Source organism: Phasianus colchicus, chromosome 7, assembly GCF_987193195.1.
Source record: "Phasianus colchicus chromosome 7, bPhaCol1.hap1.1, whole genome shotgun sequence".
NCBI classification, from domain to species: Eukaryota; Metazoa; Chordata; class Aves; order Galliformes; family Phasianidae; genus Phasianus; species Phasianus colchicus.
The window spans coordinates 20,503,892-20,522,399 of NC_143442.1; the positions used below are offsets into that span (position 1 = coordinate 20,503,892).

An 18,508-nucleotide genomic window follows, 5' to 3' on the forward strand; every position below is an offset into this window, starting at 1 on the left:
CAGCAGGGAAAGACAACCACACAAGCCAGGCTGCATTAGAGTTTTTACAATCCAGGTGTCGACATGAATTAGAAGGTAACTTGAATACCTGCCCTTAGAGGAGCAATCAAAGACTGATCTGTCCAGAGTGTGGGAAAAACAAAGCAAAACACAGCTCCAGATCTGCGTAATGTAAGGCAGCCCACTCAGCCACAGACAGCTCAGAGAAACGAGTACCGCCTCAGAGCCAGATTACCGTCAGTAAAAGCCTCTGTTCAGTGTAGCCAGTCCCATAAATCAGTTTTGCGACTAGGTCTGGTAGAGATTTTAATTAAAAAGAAAAAAAGTATTTTCCATTCCGAGAGTTAATTTTGGATGATTTGAAGCTGCAAAGCACTGAGACTTCAAGTCTTCTCTAAAACGGGTGGAGATGGAGAGTCTGATTTTAGTCTCATGAGTTAATGGAAAGGCTCAGGCCAGTTTTCAGAGAAGACTAGATGAGACCTATTGTGCCTTACAACTTTGCTGAAAGTGTTTGAACTGTTTGGGATGACCAGACTTAACAATTAAGAGCACACCCCAAGAAATCTCCTGACTTTCTCTGCCATGCAAGGCTTTGCACTGTAGCTTGGGATCACTTGTGAGGTCACGAATCGTATTTGCACGTAAACAATGCATTAGAGGAATGTTGTACTCAGCAGTCAAGGTGGTGCTGGCTCCCACAACACCATCTTGTGGATGCATAAGGCTGGGGTGGGAAGGACCACAGCCACAACCTGCATAGAACTAAACAGAACAACCTTACAGACTGACTTGATACTAAATGAGAACTCATTCTGCATTTAACTTGCATCCCATGCTTGCAAACCTTGCCTGACCTGCAAAAAGCTGCAAAATTGCATCTGGTCTGTCATTTAAATGCTTATTTTAATAATATGACTGTGAAAAATTTAGCTTTCTTTTTATGGTAGACTCTTGTTACAAGACAATTCTTTTCTAATTCCCAAAGGGATTGATGAAAGTTTGAGAATAAAGCAAAGTAAAAAACAGTTTTTCAGCTTATTAAGGTATAAATGAATATATACAAAAGAATACCATTTCTTGGAATACTTAAGTGTTGTAAGTATTTACTACGATTGGTGTTTTATTATAGATCTTCCTCTGAGAATAGCTACGAAACTTTTTTCTTATATGATGTATGTAATAACTAACACCCAATTATTAAAAACAAATATCACTTTTAAAGCCTGAAGCATTCTGAAGCTGTGCAATGTACACTGGGTATGTGCACATGCAGGGAGTTGGATGACAAAGTGTCCATTTGCACAAGCCATCAAAGCAGCTCTCAGCATCCGTTCTCGCTGGCTTGGAAGAGGGCCTTGCCCTCTGAGGTTTGGCTTGCTGTGTATTTTGTGTTAAGTCTCAGAAAGCTTTCAGATGGGCTGCTATGGTTTCAGTAATTATTTTAAAAGGTTCTCGGCAATATAAAAACAAATCTGTGGAAGGGATTTTAAAATCAGGATGGAAATACTAAGACGAGGAAAAAGTAGAAGCAAGAAGTAATTTGAAACAAACAGAGTCTGCTTTAGCAAGCAGCCCCCTGTGCCCCTCCCAGATACCTCTTCTGCATGCCAGAGCCAGCCGTAGCTCAACCCAACCTACCCAGATACCGTGGCCAAAAGGTGATAATCTTTCCAGAGGGATCTACAGAGCTTTAAAAGCTCTGCCCAACAAAAACAAAACAAAACAAACCCCAAAGTCCAAGGTGAACTGAGGATAAGATACTAATACGAGTTCTCAATATCCTACCCTACCCTGTTTTTTGTTTGAAAGGGATACATTTAACTAACAAACAAAAAAGCAACAGTGTTATTGAAAACACACTATTTCAGGTGTGAATTCACATGATCATCTAATATCTTGCCAGTACCAGCAAATGCTGTCTCATTTTAACCCATTTAAAAACAAGTTCAAAGTGTATGGCTCTGCACTGATTATTTGCCTGGTTAGAAGCCAGCAAGAAACTTCTCCTGCGACTAGAGGAATATCCTATCCTGCAGACAAAGGAAGCAATAAATTACTGCTATTAAAATATTGTACAGTAAGAAAACTCAAAAACTACATTTATATGGCCTGTACGAAATGAATAGACCAGACAGCCACTAAATAAAGTAGATTTAAGGTTGCCATTATCTTTATATTGTTTGATTCTTTGTATTATGTATAAATGCTACTACATCAGACCATTTTTTTCTCTATTAAAAAGCAGCAGATTTTAAAACATAGCCATATTAACTGTGTTAATCCACTGCTTTCATTGCTACATCAAGAAAAGGTTGATTTTAAAAATCTAACTTCTTATAAAGATCTATCAGCTCTCCTCAGCTGATAGGAACTGCTATGGTTCCACCACAGCCTACAGAGCCTTTTACCAGAGAAAGATAGGGTCCAAAAAGACTAAAGTTGATATGTATGATAAATTACATGGACTGCTGGCTCAGGCTCCGAGAATAAAGCAGCCTACTGACAGGGAAGATGAAGAGCTCTCTTACCCTGCAATGCTGATCCCATCACATGGCTTGCTCTGAGCTGGCCAGCACTTCCTTGCCTCCCAGACTGGTTACAGGACAAAATGGACTGCTACCAAATTGGAAATACATGCAGAATGCCTGCAAAGGATCCCTTGCTCTATGTAGGCTTCTTGCGAGGAGCAGCTCCAAAGAGAATTAGGGGTTTGGTGACCACCCCGCAGGTCACCACCAGTGCATGGGCCATCCTGGATGGAGGAGCAAAGGCAAGAAGTGCGTGAGACATGCTGACTGTTTGGCCAGCACGGGGTGAGCTCCAGATCAGCGTCATGGACTGAAACCACATGAGGGAGCTGGAATGGGAGGAGTGGTGCTAATGGAGATCACCAGGCATGAAGCCTGCAGCTCTGGGCTGCTCTTTCAGATTGCTATTCAGGGAAGGACTGGTGGAAGGGCAGATCTCTGTTTGGTTTTGGTTTGGGTCTGTGTGAAGCAATAAAAACCAACCCACAGTGCACAGAATGCCTTTTCATATGTCATGAGAGACTGTAGCCTCATATAGGTGTGGCACTCCTGTTCCTATCACCAACAATTTCCATTTGGTCAAATCTGGAAAACATCCCGAGTAATACAAGAATGAATTTTTCTGTATATTTCCAATAAATATTTCCAATGCTGTCTTTTGGCAAAAAAAGACATTGAGAGTTACTTGGAAAAGGAAGGCACAGCAAAGAGATGTTTCAGTTATTTTACGAACAAGCTGCCAAAATGCAAAGAGCAAAATCCAAGCAATACAAGTAATTCTTCGCATTTATACCACCATAAGCTAAGTGGAGATCGGAACACCGACCAACCACAACTACCTTTTAATTCACTTTCTAGAGTGCAGCTATAACAAAATTCAACTCAAAACAGCCTTGTAAAGCTGTTTTTACACACATCTTGGAGCCTGGTCTACTCTTGCAGCAGGACTTGACTGCACGAAATAAAGCCCCATGAGGTGCGACAGCTCTCAAACAGCGGATTCAGTGTTTACCCCTGGCATTTCAACTGATGTCAGGGTTATGAAATTTGCACATATGCACCTGGGTACTCACAGGACACATCTGCAGTGAATCATGCCAATTTAAACACCCACAGCCAGGGCAGATAGTTAAACTGTCCATACTTATTCAAACATTTTCATTGTCCAGCTAAAAGCTCCAAAATTAAATACAGTTTCTGAAGACTTTATTTATGACATAAGCTTCTTTACTTATTTTGGCAATTATCTAATAGATGACAAAGTATAAGTTCTGTTTTGTATCAGGCTGTGGTTCTTTTAAGCTCAGAGCAATTCTAACATTATATTAAAGACTTCTCAGTCTATGACTTTAGGTTCCCTGTTCTACTGAGAGAGGGATTAAATCCTCTATTTTTATGTTGGTATACTGCAGTATTCAAGAACGTGTTCTTGGAAAATGAAAGTAATAGAGACAAATGTGAAGTTACCACACTGTTTCCAGCACAAAGCTCTCCCACTGACTGCCCAAATCTATCACTGTCCAGTATTGGGAGGGACTTTATATGAGCTAGTGCCACTGGAAGTGGGAGGACACAGATGGGAATAAGTAAGGGGTCCCAATGTCCTGTAGAGGGGACTTGTTTAAAGTCTGGCACAAGTCAAAACCAAATCAACCAAGGACAACAAAGTAAAAAAACACCTTCCTGCTTTCCTCCACATCTCTGATTATAGAACACTTTGCTCCAATTTATTTCACTTTGGAAACAGCCTCTTACAGCTGCAGATGGCAAGTACTTACTCAGCTAGTGAGCAAAAAGAAGTTGGAAAGAGTGAATATTAATGGAGTGGGTTCTGATGGGGAAAGAAAAAAAAAAAAAGAAGGCAGGCCAACATCTTCCATGGATTAATAGCAACCGCGAGCCAATCTTCCCCTAAACAAACAGGGAGCATGTTCTACAGTCTCCTTCTCAAAAGGAAACTGCGTGACCAGACCAGCTGCTGTGGCAACCTGGCTGTCCTACATCCAGTGCCATGGCTCAAGCCACACTCTAAAGCTGGTAGATCCCACACATTAAATCAGAGTCTCTGACTGAGTCACTGACAATTAAACAAAAGCAATTTCATTCTGCTATCTGCATTTTATTTTACTTATTTATACTCCATCCATTGTTGTGTTCTCATACATCAAGGTGCTCCAAGGCAATGCATCGCACTACAGTAACATCAGGGTCACATCTAGCTGACTGTGCATATATCCTCCCCACACAGGGTGCCCAAGGAGCAGCTGATTTTTGAGATAATTTGCCTCCATGCAAGAGAGCAGATTTAGCCAAGCTCCTGATGGTATTCAGAATGCAGTTTTTTTTTTTTTTTGTCTAAGAAGTAATAGTTCAGTGATAGTAAAGGTATTTTTGGCATACCACACCTGTAAAAAAATACCCCCACGAAACCAAGAGCAGCCACATACTATCCATTCAATAACTGCATTTCCTTTTTAGCACATACTTAATTGGCAGGTCCTCTTACTCCATGTGACTGTTCAAATTCATCTTCATTTATGCCAATCTACCAATCAGAGGAAAAAGCTTCAGGCTGGTCTACACAGGGCAGCTGCCCTGACATAGCAGGTATTTGTGGTTGGCAGACAATTTCCCCTTTAATTTCTTTTAACAAGAGTGGCTGTCCCAGTTGTTAAACCCTAGCTTAAGTTAGCAGCACACTTGCTGTTTTTGAGACCAAGTTTAGCAGATGGCACACTTAACCAATACTCCTAACATCTCGTTTCCAAGACCAGAATTAGCAATTAAATGTAGAGTTAAGAATCACTGCAAATCCAAGGCCATAAGCTTCTAGCAAAAAGAATGCTTTTTCAGAACTCATATGCAGAAACTCAGCAAGTTTTTGAATCTGGATCAAATCCACAGCTGGAAGGAAGCTTTGTGTTGGTTTTATCAGGTCATAAGATGTTATTACTCTCATAAAGCCTACATTCTCTCGTCAACTGCAGTTCTGATGACTGAAAATCCTCAAACAAGTGATTTTGCAAGGATCACCATTTTCTTCTATATCTGTCAAGGTGCCTGTTATGTGAGCCAAGTCTGCAGTCAAGTGCTGTTTCAGGTTAGCTCTGATCCATCAGAATTTGCCACTAGGAAATTTTGATCAACACTGACCAATCTGGTTTTACACAGCCAGCATGAAAGTGAAGTTCACCATCAGTACCAGAGTTTTGAGATCCATGATAAAAACGAGCTGTTCTCTGTCTTTCACTCAAGAAAGCAGTACAGCCTGGCTTTCCAGGTTTATTTCATCTCCCTTTCATACCAGGAGCAGACCTCATCAGCTGCTAGCGATAACTCTGTACTCTCTCACAGTACACAATAAACTCACTTGAGCTAGTGTTGCTACGATGGAAAGAGCAAAATCTCAAGAAACTCAGGAGCAGCATGACACCTGCCCTCCGTAGAAAGTGGTGCATGGAATATATTGCATCATGCATATGATTCAACCTTCACTGTCTTCAAAATAACTAACCAGCTTTCATCAATAACGAGCGAAATATAAAGTTAGCCAACAAGTAGACTGAAATACAGGCTGGAAGAGGGTACATATATATCCTTCCTCTTCCTCTGAACCACAGTACCACTCCTGGCAGGTATTTGTTTCTCTTTTTGTTAAAAATCTCCAGTGATAGAAATTTTGCAATATCCTTCAGTCATCTATTATAGCACTGTGTTAGCTGTGGGGCTAGTGAAATTTTTCCCAGTATCTCATCTGTGCAGATTTCAAATGTAATGCTATTTTTTCTAGAAAAGGACAACTACAGATTCACAGTGCCTGAGCAAAGCATCACCCAGCAGCAGTCCCACCTGTGAAACCTTAAAACCTTCCACTGCTAGCCCTGTGCCACTGGATGAATAAAAAACACCAGATGACTAAAGCTTGTGGATTTGGTGGAAAATTGGAATAACCTAAGGCACTTAAATCTGACATTAGGAAAGGTGTGCCACATGGGATCACATCAGTAAACTGGCATTGCCATTAATTCTACCATGCAAAAAAAATGACTTTTGCAAAGAATGAAATTTTGCAACTACCACATTCTAAGCAGACACTTTAATAGTACTTATGAGATGGTTCTATGCCTTTTGACTGTAATAGGCATTTCACAGCCTGGAGAACACACATGCTGGAGACCTGTTTCCCACACTACTACTCATGCAGTAACACTTCCCTGCTCCTTCCCACTTAGATCCCAGGGCTCTGTACCTCCTCAGAAGCTGGAGAGATGCTTGGGCAGAACACGAGGCCTGACAAACTCACTCCAGAATGCACCTTCTGAAGCTGATTAGATCACAGGAACATTTCCAAGGCTGTACATTCCTGCAAGGAAGAAAAAAAAACATCCATAACATTATTAATTGCAAATGGTGGGGACCATGAAGCCTGAGTACATTTCTGCTGGGCATTTCCCTGTGTAGGTATGAACTCTGCATGAGAGCTGGCAGTGTCTGAAGAGGAAGCTGACTCCATCTAAAGAGGAAAATAAAAGTAAAATATACTGACTGTGCTCTCAAGATCAGTTCCTGAGACAAAAAGGCCCAATTTGTTTTCAAACAAATTTGAGATAATTGCTTTGACTTCAATAGAGCAAAAGCCACTACAAATAGTAGAATAGTGGCCTAAAAATGTATGTGGATGGATATGGTGGGAAGACTGGAGTTATCTACTGCTCCTCTTAAAATAGCCATGGTGTGTCAACCAGCATTGTAAGGAAGAGACTTCTACAGTTTAAGCTAGAAAAAAAATGCATGCAAAAGCTGAAACAAGTCAGCTAAATAAAAGTAAAAGCAACCTCCTTCAACCTCAGGATGGTTTTAACAGCTAACTACAGAAATGATTTGCAGAACTTCCATTCAAGTGAGGGGGAGGGAAGGGGATGGCCAGCAAGATGTCTGTGGAATGTACTGCAAACTACGCTGTAGCAAAAGACACTGTAAGGTACTTAATAATAAACAGCAAAACAACAACCGAGTCAGTTTAAAGGAAAGTATAAGAACAGTAACTGCTCAGCATTTTATTGATTTACTTACATTTAGAGATCAAAGTCTCCAGACTCCAATTCCTCAGTGGTATGAAACTCATGCCTACACTGTGTAGTGAAATAAAACCCACGCCGGGAGCCTACTAAGAGCTGCCATTACAGTTTGGGTTTGCATGAGCTGGCATTGCACACCTTAACTCATACTTCCCCCTCTGCAGAAAAGGACAACGCAGTGCTGTGGGCCCGCGTGTGCCATGGACATGAAGCCAACAGTGCAGTGCAGTCTGCCAGCTGATGGCGAGCAGAGCTGGCTGGTGATTAAAGTGGCATCGTGAGTGCTGTTTGTTCCATTTATTTGTGGATTTAAGGGAACTTTAAAGCTTCAGTTAGATGAAATCAACTACCTCAGAACTACTAAGTTTTATACTAGTACCGCCCAACGGAAAGAAACCAAAATAAATCATTAAAAAAACAACATACAGAAAAAGGAACGTTCCTTCCATAGATGTTATGAACACGTGCGTGCGCACACACACACACACACACACACACACACACACACACACATCCCCATTCCTCCGTCCTTCTGAACTACAGTGAAAGAGCAGTTTTATTTTCCTGAGCACCCCATCTGGTTCCATTTTTTACTGCTTTCTTCTTTTGGTTTCCTTCTCTCCCATTCCAACCCATATTTACTTCCTTTTGTTTAGTCTGTACTCCTTATTCCCTCTTTTTGCAGATTTCCTTTTTAATTTGTTTGGGAAAAAAAAACATTCTTGCCCTGATTTTCTTAACGCAGGCTGGTGCAGGGGGCCCAGCAGGAGCCCCCTTTCCCATGCCCTTTCCCTCTTGTAGCCCAGGCTGGGCTTCTCTTAGTACAAGGTGTGAAGCTGAGGGCTTCTTTATTTAGAAAAGCGTACCAGTCTACTTTTAAATTCAATTTCAAACACCTAGTATGAACCACTGTGTGGAAGGTCAAATAGATTATTTACAAGCCATTGTATGTAGTTTAAAACAACTCCTAATCTGTATGAGATGAGCCACTATAAAGCAGGATTAGGTTGAAATTAAAACGTCTGCAGTGGGATTTTATTAAATTGGTTTTAAATTACATTCTTAGTAATACAAAGCTGAAGATTAGAAATCTTAATAGAGCAGAAAGACCGCTTTGGGACAGATCTGTGGCACTCCTTACAAATCATGCTAGGTTCACAGAAGCAGAGGGGCCCAGCAAAGGCCAGAGACTGCTGCTTGCAAAACTCCAAAGCTCAAAACTTAACAGTAAGGTCCACGAGGCTGCCCAGACACCAGGCCCTGCTATTTCCAAGTAAGAGCATCCTTGTCCCTGATGAGGGCTACGTGCACATCCTGTGCCACTTCCTCCACCCCCACACTCTGCCAGGAGCACGTGCACCTGCGCTGGGCTGGGTGGGGGTTCTCACTTGTGGGACTCAACCCATCTTATGATCATTGCTATAGTGCCCATGAAAGCCAGCACCACCTGGTCTAACCAGCCTCATAGGATGAAGGACAGTGTTTTTGCTGAAGTTTATAGGAGGAAAGATTTCCTTCTTTCATTCATTTCCAGGGATCTCCCCCATTAGCATGATAAAGATGAAGAGCTGCGTAGTAAACTTAGCTAAACCTCCACCGCGAGGTTTATTTCAAACTCTGTAAAGTACTACTAAAATACTCTGTAATTTGTCATCAGTAAGTTTATCTGCTTTTAAACTTTCACTTCAATTTCATGCTCAGCAATTTTAATTAATCACATTTTTTCAGTAATAATTAAAAACAATGAATACATTTCTACATAGGGTACAAAAGCACATCCCTCCGAATGTGCTCGCCGTGAGTGTTCCAAGTGCTGCAGCAACAAACCAGTGCCATTTTCTGCCCAACACAGGGGGCTCCCAGGCCAAAAAGCTTCCAGCACAACAGGGCTGAGATAAACCTCCTCAACAGATATCACAAAGAATGAAAAAAAGCTTTAAAAAGAGAATACATCAATAATATCAAATACAACAGCTATAAACTCACTACCAGCCAAAATGACCCAAGTTCCTGCTATAATGAAAAATATTAACCTGTTAAAAAAATAAACGAAACAACCAGTCATCTGTTGATTACCTCGAAAACTTGGAAAAGCCAGAGAGATTCTTTGTATTTCTACGAGGATTCAGCTCCATGCTGCCATCAAATAGCAAGGCAGGCTCCCAACTTCTCACAAACTCACAGAAAACCTTCTTCCTATTTTTGCCTGTGTAAGGCCCTGCTGCAAAGTCCACCTTGCCCGCCAGCTGCTAACACCAGTGCCTTGCTAACCGCTTCTTAGCTCCCCACTCCACCAAAACAGTGAAAATCCACACGTGGACCCCCCCCCCCTTAGGATGGTTAAAGGGCATTTTAAAACGACTAACCTGTGCCATTTGAATTTGGTGGAGGTCACAGAGCTCTGAACTTCCCCAGTCGCTTCGATCTCGTTTCCTGTAGAGCAGCACATGACCCTACGCTTCCTCACCGCACCTTGCTAGACTTGCTTCATTTACTTTTTAAAACCCAATGAAGAAGTCGTCTCCTACAGCGTGCTTAAAAGACTTCTGCTCCCATGACATGTCAGTGCCGAACCATTGACATTTCTACATATGCAGAAAGAGCCCTCCTCCGTTTCCTTCTGAGTCACTACACGACTCAATGGCCCTTTTTGTACTAGTTCTGTGTATTAACACCAAATCCTAAATGTGATTCTATTACAGTACGTTCAACTCCCACCTCTCTCTTTTTAAAGAGGAAAAAACACGCAACAATAGAGAATGTAATTATGCTGAATGCATGGGAAATTTTAGTCCAAGGCATTCATCTACCAGGCTGTCAAGTGGGTAAAGTATTGATGTATCTACTTTGAATAGTTGCAGTCAGTATAAATTTTTAGAAATATTTTTCATTACAACCCGCAAACAATTTTCATAGGAGTTTCAGTCCTATGGGAAAGGGTTTATGACTTCAGAAGAGCAAAGATTCTCTTCTCAGCAGTATGTATCCACATATTGTCATCTAAGGAGGAGACAAATGGACCTGAACATAGGTCATGAAAAGATGGGTGGTAAACTCATGGATCAGATGAGTACATTTACAGAGTTAGTCAATAGCTGGTATTTTAGCAGATGAAGCAGATCAAGGAACTGCCTAGCCTTCAGAAATTAAGACTCTTTGATTTTTCTTTTTTAATCCCTGGAATCATCACTGCCAGTCAGCAGGGAACAACTGCTGGCACAAAACTGGCTGCAACGCTACCAGGCTACAACACAAACCCACAGCTTACACAGAGAAGCCCAGAGCAAACCAACACAGGATACTTCTGTGCATGCTGTTTGGTGCATTTTACGCAATTTCTAAGTACGTGATGAGATTCCCACTGAAAATTGTCATCTTCTAAATTCAACTGCATCAGATGAAGACCTGGTTGTTGTGAGCAGCCTCTGGTGACCATCAACCAGTGTTCACCTCCTGGCCCACTCTCCATAGGCTTATTGCTTCAGCCAAACAAGTCATGTGAGCTCCAATTCCTTTTATGTGTGGTTAACGTGACTAGTTCTGATGGAAAATGAGAGGGAACAGCTTGCAGGAATCCTCCTCCCCACAGAGAGGTGGGAGGAGCAAGCTGCAGCAAAGAGACAGCAACACGCAGTGGGACTTCACAGGCTGCCAAGATCTGCACTTGTGCTACAACAACCATCGACAACCCCAACTTCCTTACAAGCTGACAGATACCATAGAAGATACAGATGAACGTGGAGGGGCGAACTCCAGAAAGGAGAATATCTGTCTAGCATAACAAGGTTTTCCAGTACAAGCATCTCAAGTTTAAGGACCTACTGCAGCTACATATTGCACAAATCACATCTGCCTAATAAATGACATGTATTTTAAATGCAGATATGCAGGGAAAACTCTCACAAAAGGAAATACACAAGTGAAAGAAGGACTACTCCACGAGATGGGTGCTCCCATGTGACACTTCGCCTACTTGTGCATGCACCTCTGAGCTCCCGTGGTTACAGCCCGAGTGCATGTACAGATGTGTCTACAGATGCACCTGCTCTGCCCCAACTTTACAACTTTGGGCCAACTGGCCAAAGAGAGATGAGGGTATTATTTACACTGCAAGACACTTGAGACCACTGTGAGATGCATGCAGCTTAAGCACTTTCTGGCACTGAGCACTCAGAGCTATTATATGCCAGACCCTAGGCTTCAGAGGCACAGAGGGGAAGTTGAAGAGTTCAGGAAGTTGCTGTGTTTGTTCACAACACACTGCTTCATTGTACTTGCCTTCAGCTGCTCGCCCAGCAGCTTCTGGGCTAACAGTTGTCACTGACAAGAGAGTTTATTGCTCCTTTATTCAAGGGGCTATGTTTACAAAATCACTTTTAACTTGTTAACGCTGCATGAGGATCATGACATATACTGCACCATGCCAGAGCAGTGCTTGGAGCCTCTGATGGGGGAAATATAGCCCTGGATACCCCCTCCACATTGTTCGAGATGCAGGGAATGCACTTTCTCAGTGAGCAACTCCTAGCCACCTCCTTTTTAAGCCATGCCCAAAGAGTCCTCCAAGATCACCTCAGCCAGAGCTCTTCAGCATGGCTCCATGGCCTCCACAGGGGCTGCACACAGCAGATGTGTGACACCTGGGCAACTCGCCAAGCCCACACAGCCCCCACAAGGCCTGTTCTGGTAAGCTTCTCAGTGCCTGGACCACCAGGGACTCCAAAGGATCTGTCAGCTCTGACTGCTGAACACTGCAACAGGAAGGGAGGCATCTGAAGTCCTCTATTCATCGGCCATTTACTTCCCTGTCCTTGTCACAGATGAGCAATCTGTTGACTGGCACCTTTTGGAGCACTGTAGCTCCTCTGGGATTTTTGGTAGCTATATTAGGTGGTAAGCCAATTGCTTGTAACTGATGCGGGATCACACTTCATGTACACACAAGACAAAACCACTTAATCTTCTGAGAGGAAAGCCCACCTGAACCTCTTCCTTTCACACACCTGGGTGACTAATGAAAATGTGCCTGTAACATAAATGGCAAAAGTTGCTTTCAAGGCTCTAAATTGACTCCCCATCACTTGTGACTGAATCAAACAGTGTTTGATTTACCAAAGAGGACCACCCCAGCAGCAATAGTAAGTTGCACAGTGGCCTGACAGATGAACTACACCAGGATGTTAATGGTTGTGGCTGTAGGGCCTTTTACATAGGTAATTTACTGTCCTGTGCCAGCTATGGGGTTTAGAAAGCAACCATGGGCTCTGAGGTTTTGGGTTTAGATTAGAAATATGCATAGCTACATCTCAGCACATTTGATGACTCTTGTCCAGGTGATACAAACTAATGGAGCATGCTGAACACCACAATTCAAACTCATACACATTACTGGCCTTACAAAAATGGGCGCTATTTGTTATACGGAATCTCACCTCTCTCACTGATGTGGCCATATCTGTACACACACACAACAGTAGATAACTGTGAAGAATGTTTTCCATCTGGTACCTGTCACCAGCAAATACAAGCTATTAACGTCCCAGTGACTGGCCAATACAATCTGTACTGCTCCTGACCTCGAGCGGGCATAACACCTGCGAGCACAAGAGTACATAGTCATACGGAGCTACTAAAACAACTACAAAAAATCCCAAATCTGCTTGCCAAATCACAAAAGCTCAGCAGTAACACAGAGGTGTTCAAACTTCAAAGCAGGAGCACAGTCAGCAAGAGTTTGTTGAAAGAATTACAACCAGGCATGGAAACTGGGACTTCTCAGTAGCATGTAATCCCTGCTGTTTCCATTTCCTCTTCCTCATTATCAGCACAGACGGGGGCTGAAGATTAGTAAACAGTGGGTGTTTGGGGTGAATTAGAGCATGTGTGATATAGAGCTCGCTATCCTGGTGGCATCAGCGTGACTTCGCGAAGAGATGTAAATATTTAATGGTGCCCACTATGCCTCTTCAGAACTATGGAATATTAACACGTTCCTTGGAGGTAACAATGATGGAGGAATCTTACCAGATTTAAAAAAAAACAGACTCCATCTTGACCTTCATCTAGGACATGAACAAAGTCTTACAGCCAAAACTTCTCTCCTCCATAGCTGTCTGTGGAGAAGATGAAGGCTTTTCACATTGCTCCCGTCCTGTCTAAAACCAGAAACAACAACTCTGGGACAAAAACCACAATGTAACGAAATTCCCTTCTCCTGAATAGAAGAAAAAAGCGTTATCCAGCGTAATTCCAGTGTAATCTTCATAGGTTTCCAACCTGCTAGGGTATTGGGTTTTTGTGACCATTACACCTAGGCAAGCAAACTAGTAGCACAATTAGAAATTATTCTACTTTTCTTTAAGCATTTACTTTTTAAGTGGATTCTCCTCTTTGCCTACTGCCATACGGAACAGTCTTAGAAAAGATTCTCTCTTCTCACACCCAAAATCTGATTTCAGCTGTCATTTTAGGTATTAAAATGCCATTACCATGTAACAAACTAACCAAGAACAATGCTTCCCTATGTTGATGTATTAGCAATTTTGAAGAGGAATCTGAAAAAGTAGGAAAATTCTGAATTATTTTTTCTGCTCTTGTTCTCAAGTCTACACAAAACTAACAGCTGTGTATGAGAGATATTATGTATTCAGCTATTGTCCTTGCTTGTCACAGGTTATCCTTTCAGAAGACAGCCACGTAAATAAAAGCCATTAGTAAGAAAACACAACATGCCTAGAAACGCCTACTAATTTCTTGACTTGAGTGAGAACTCCTGAATTGACAAACTGTGCTCTCAGAGTGATTTGCTCGTCCGGCTCCCAGTGCCCCTGGCAGTACTGATATTAATGGACTCCTGAGGAAGAGTCCTACTCTGCTTCCTTAATTAGGATAAGGCAATCACAAGATACATTGTAAGAAGATAACTATTTCGTAGAAGTTTCATCATATCACTACAGAGAATTCAAACAATTAGTTTGTTCACAGGAACAAAAACAAAAAGCAAACTTCTATGAAAAGGAACATTACTGCTGGCTGCTTGTAATACTCGATTTCACATAATACCTCATTTCTCAGTTTGTGGCCTTTTTACACAATAACCTTGAGACATGGTTTCCCTTAGACTTGATCAAAGAACAAGATTACACAACAGACACACAAACAGAAAACATTTGCAGTCTTTCCAAAGAGTATTTTCAACAATTCTTGCCCAGTAAAAGATGCCTAGCCATTTTTCCAGAACAACGTATTACACCTCACCAGAGGCATGCCTACTGTCTAATTATCTCTTTCAATATATGAGCACTGTTACGATGGTTTATTATTGAGCAATTTGTCTTTAGCTATTAACATGAATTTCAAAGTTTATGAAGCTTCAGGTATGAACCATATGATGAAGAGTTTTTATATACTTGGTTATTTCAGTAGAAAATACTGTTTTAAAAACCACAGCTAAATTGAGTAATACTTTATACTCAACTTCCCATCAGCATTTGCACACACACACACACACACAGGGGAACAAAGCAAAATAAATCTGCACTTTAGAAATAATGATCTACTACAACAGCCACACATTTTAAAGCTACAGAAACAGCATTTTTTGATGAGACCAGGTTTCCACCTGTCATGGCCATACACTCTCAAAGTGTTACTTCCGTACCAAGTCTACATTTTCTCTTCAAGTGGGGAACCTCTCTGTGGAAAGCATTTAATGTCTGTAGCCTACAAGGTGCCTACATGAATTGGAGCTTAAACTATAAATTGAAGATTATTAAGATGCATGACAATTAAAACATTATTTTGCAAAAAATTGCTATTAAATTCTGAATTCTTATCATTTTTTTTTTTAGGGGGATTTTGCCTACTATTTTTAATTGTAAATCAAGACCCTTTTTTCTCCATCATCTGTTCAACACATACAATTATGAAAACCAAGCAACTAGTTTCATTTTTGAAAGAAGTCTACTACTTTCATCTCCTTTATTTCCTCCTTTACATTTGGAATGCTCATAATAGAAGCACTGAAAATTTGTTATTACCTACAAAATAGAAAGGGAGCTGACAAATAGCAGGCTAATACAGGAGTACTTACTGGCATTATTTCAGTGGAGTAAAGACCTGCATACAACGTTATAGTAGCAGCATCCTACCCAAAGCTCATGCCTGTTTCTTTGTTTTGTTGTTTGTTTTTTAAGTAAGTCCTCACGAGCAGGAACTTTAGTCCATTTTTCACATTTTTCCCATGGGCGGTATTTTCCACATCAGAAGACTTTAGATGCCAAATATAGACACAGATCAGGGCTGTACATACTTGCTGGGTGATTATAAAACAGTACCCAGCTCCTCTGCTGTGTAGTGGATGAGACTTGTTACTCTTCGCACAGGTCCAAGTGCCAGCAGCTCCATACTGACCAGAGGTGTGCCCGAGTAAGGAGAACCAGACCACATCACATACAAGATGGGATCATGGATTTTCCTTTCATTAACATTCATCCAAAAAGAATATTGTCCCAAGAATAAACAGGAGAAAGGGCTCAATTTATGAATGCATATACGCACTGCCATAATCTCAGTTAACTATCTGTGCTATCCCCAGGAAATAGTGGAGTTTATCACTATGAATGAGTAGAGCACTAGCTAAGCTAACAGGGAATTTCAGACTCCATGCGAGGCACACAGAGACGAGCCTTGAATCTGAAGCTCCCTGCTTGCTCAGGAAAGCGAGCGCTGCTGCTGCCCCTCACTTACATGCAATGGGCAGTTGCAGAGGCTGCATCCAGGAGAGCTCACTGTGCCCAGTGATCTTGGAGCCATCAGGGTGCAGCATCAAGTCCATCACCCAGCCGCTCCACGGTGCCTTCCAGTCTGAAGTTGCTCCTATTGATGTAATCCTATTGATTATCAATATTGATATCGTGCAATTACACTACACAGAAACTAACAAAAAACAGTGATGTCTATTTCCAACTCACCAGGCTTAGAAATAAATTGCTGATCTAGAAACTGGTCTCCCTATACTGCTATGGCCCAGCTGCTGTCAGGAGGCTGTACTGACCAGACATAAAGCAGCCCCCCTGTCTCACAGCAGGTATGGGGGTGCCAGCTCTCCTCACAGCTCACCATGTTGAGATAAGCTGGGTTTCTGAAGCCCTGACCATGGAGATCAGGACAAGCTCCCAGTTTCACTAGCTGAGAGTAAAAGCAGGGACAAGCAGTTTAGTGCTCTGGCTTGAAACAGCAGAAATCCCACAGGAGGCTATAACTGCATTTTTAATCACTTCTAGTCATTCTGGTAAAGCCACCTGCCTGTGGGCCACGTCCCAGCAGAGCCAGCCTGTCACAGAGCAGGAGCATCAGGCAGCACAGGGAGGTGATGCTGTGCACCATGGCACGCTGTGTGAGCCCGAAGGTGCTGCTGCAGCCACCTCCCGTGATGCCAGCAGGGGCTTGGCTATGGCAGCTGTTACACAGGCTGTTTGCTCCTGCTTCAGGTTCCACTGTTAGCAGTTTGGAGCTAGGTAAACTTTGTGACATATTTAACTTCAGGCCTTTTGCTGCTAACTGGGACAGTTCTGACTTTTAATGAGAAAGCTAGTATACTGCAGTGCTCTTGGGAATGCTGGTTTTGGAGACCTTTGAACACTCTTAACTACTTCCATAATTATATTTTTAAGAATAGTTAAAAAAAAGGTCCCTAATTTTACATCAGGCAGGATTCCCTAGTGACAGGGTTGGAGATCCTGCACTGGTGTGCATTACAGAAAACTCCAGTGCTACCAGTATCATATGCTCTATTGAGAAACAAAAGAATCAGGACCTGAATGTGCCAGAACTAAATACAGAGAAGTGAGACTATAAATGATGAAAACTTTACTGGATAGAGCTGAGGTGCATTGCATCAAATGTGTCTGCAGATTGCAGTTTCCCCCCTCCAAACAGTCATACACCACAGCGATAGCCCAAGCCCTTAGAAGAAAGATGTTGAGGCTGCAGGAGCTTTGCAGCAGGAAAAGTTATCCTGATTTCCAAAACTAAGCAGCCACACCAGCCAGAGGGAGCAGCACCACACACATGCGTCAGGGACAACAGCCTGTGGAGCCCAGGGAAGAGGTGCCCTGATGCTGCCAAGGGCAGTCCTGTCCCAATGGTCCTGTCCATCCTGCAGTGACCTCACATCATAACAAGGACACGACGGGACCAAGGAGTGCCACTGCCTGCCATTTCACAAGTTCACTGGTGGGGTTTTTTGGTCTCTCCTCACTTCCTAGGGCACAGAGTCAAGCTTAGCAATGAAATGGCAGTGGGACACTTCCTTATCTCTAGATAAAAGGAAGAAGGTAAAAATACACTATGTTCTTTTTACTTTCCCTTCTTGCAGGGTTTTTCCATTGTGTTTTTATCTGCTTCTGTGCATAGCTGACAGTGAAGGCCTTGGGAGCTGTTAAAACACCATAGTATACAGCATCACAACCACGAGTTCTTTAATGCCTAATCAGTCTCACTGATTAGCAAACAGACAGTGCGCAAACAGGCTTGCAAGAGGAATAAAAGCTCCCAGCCTAAGCAAAGAGCGGTGTTATACCACTTTTATTGTGAGCAACTGTAAACTCTGTTATTGCTCCTAAGAGGAAACTTTTCTGGCAAACTTTTGAAGTACCAAAAAGCAGAAGACAACGACAGTTCTTTCCCCTGGAAGCACAATGTCCCTTAGTGTTCTCATTTAAGTACTGTGCATGATGACATCCAACTGGCTTTTACCCTGCAATTCACTTGCATTATCAGGGGTGTTCTGCTAAACAACTGGCACATTTTAGAAGAATTAGGGAGGAACTTGTCCAGTTTGTCAGTTATGGAATATTCCATTTTCTAGTTCCCTATAGCAGCTAATGTCTTCCGCCA

The 18,508-nt window shown here is 42.2% G+C and overlaps 1 protein-coding gene across 3 annotated transcripts in view; it reads right to left on the reverse strand.

Annotated features, from left to right (window-relative positions):
• WIPF1 (WAS/WASL interacting protein family member 1) overlaps positions 1-18,508 on the reverse strand; it is a 47,880-nt gene that overhangs the window by 21,470 nt on the left and 7,902 nt on the right. Inside the window, exons 1-2 of one of the 3 annotated variants that reach the window (XM_031599444.2) lie at positions 9,976-13,769; positions 6,781-6,894 (exon numbers count right to left, since the gene is read on the reverse strand). The exons of 1 other annotated variant lie outside the window; for it this stretch is intronic. The gene's annotated coding sequence lies outside the window, so the exon portion shown is untranslated. Of the gene's footprint in view, positions 1-6,780; positions 6,895-9,975; positions 13,770-18,508 lie in introns of those variants that run through there. One more of the 3 variants, XM_031599445.2, reaches the window with a different exon arrangement.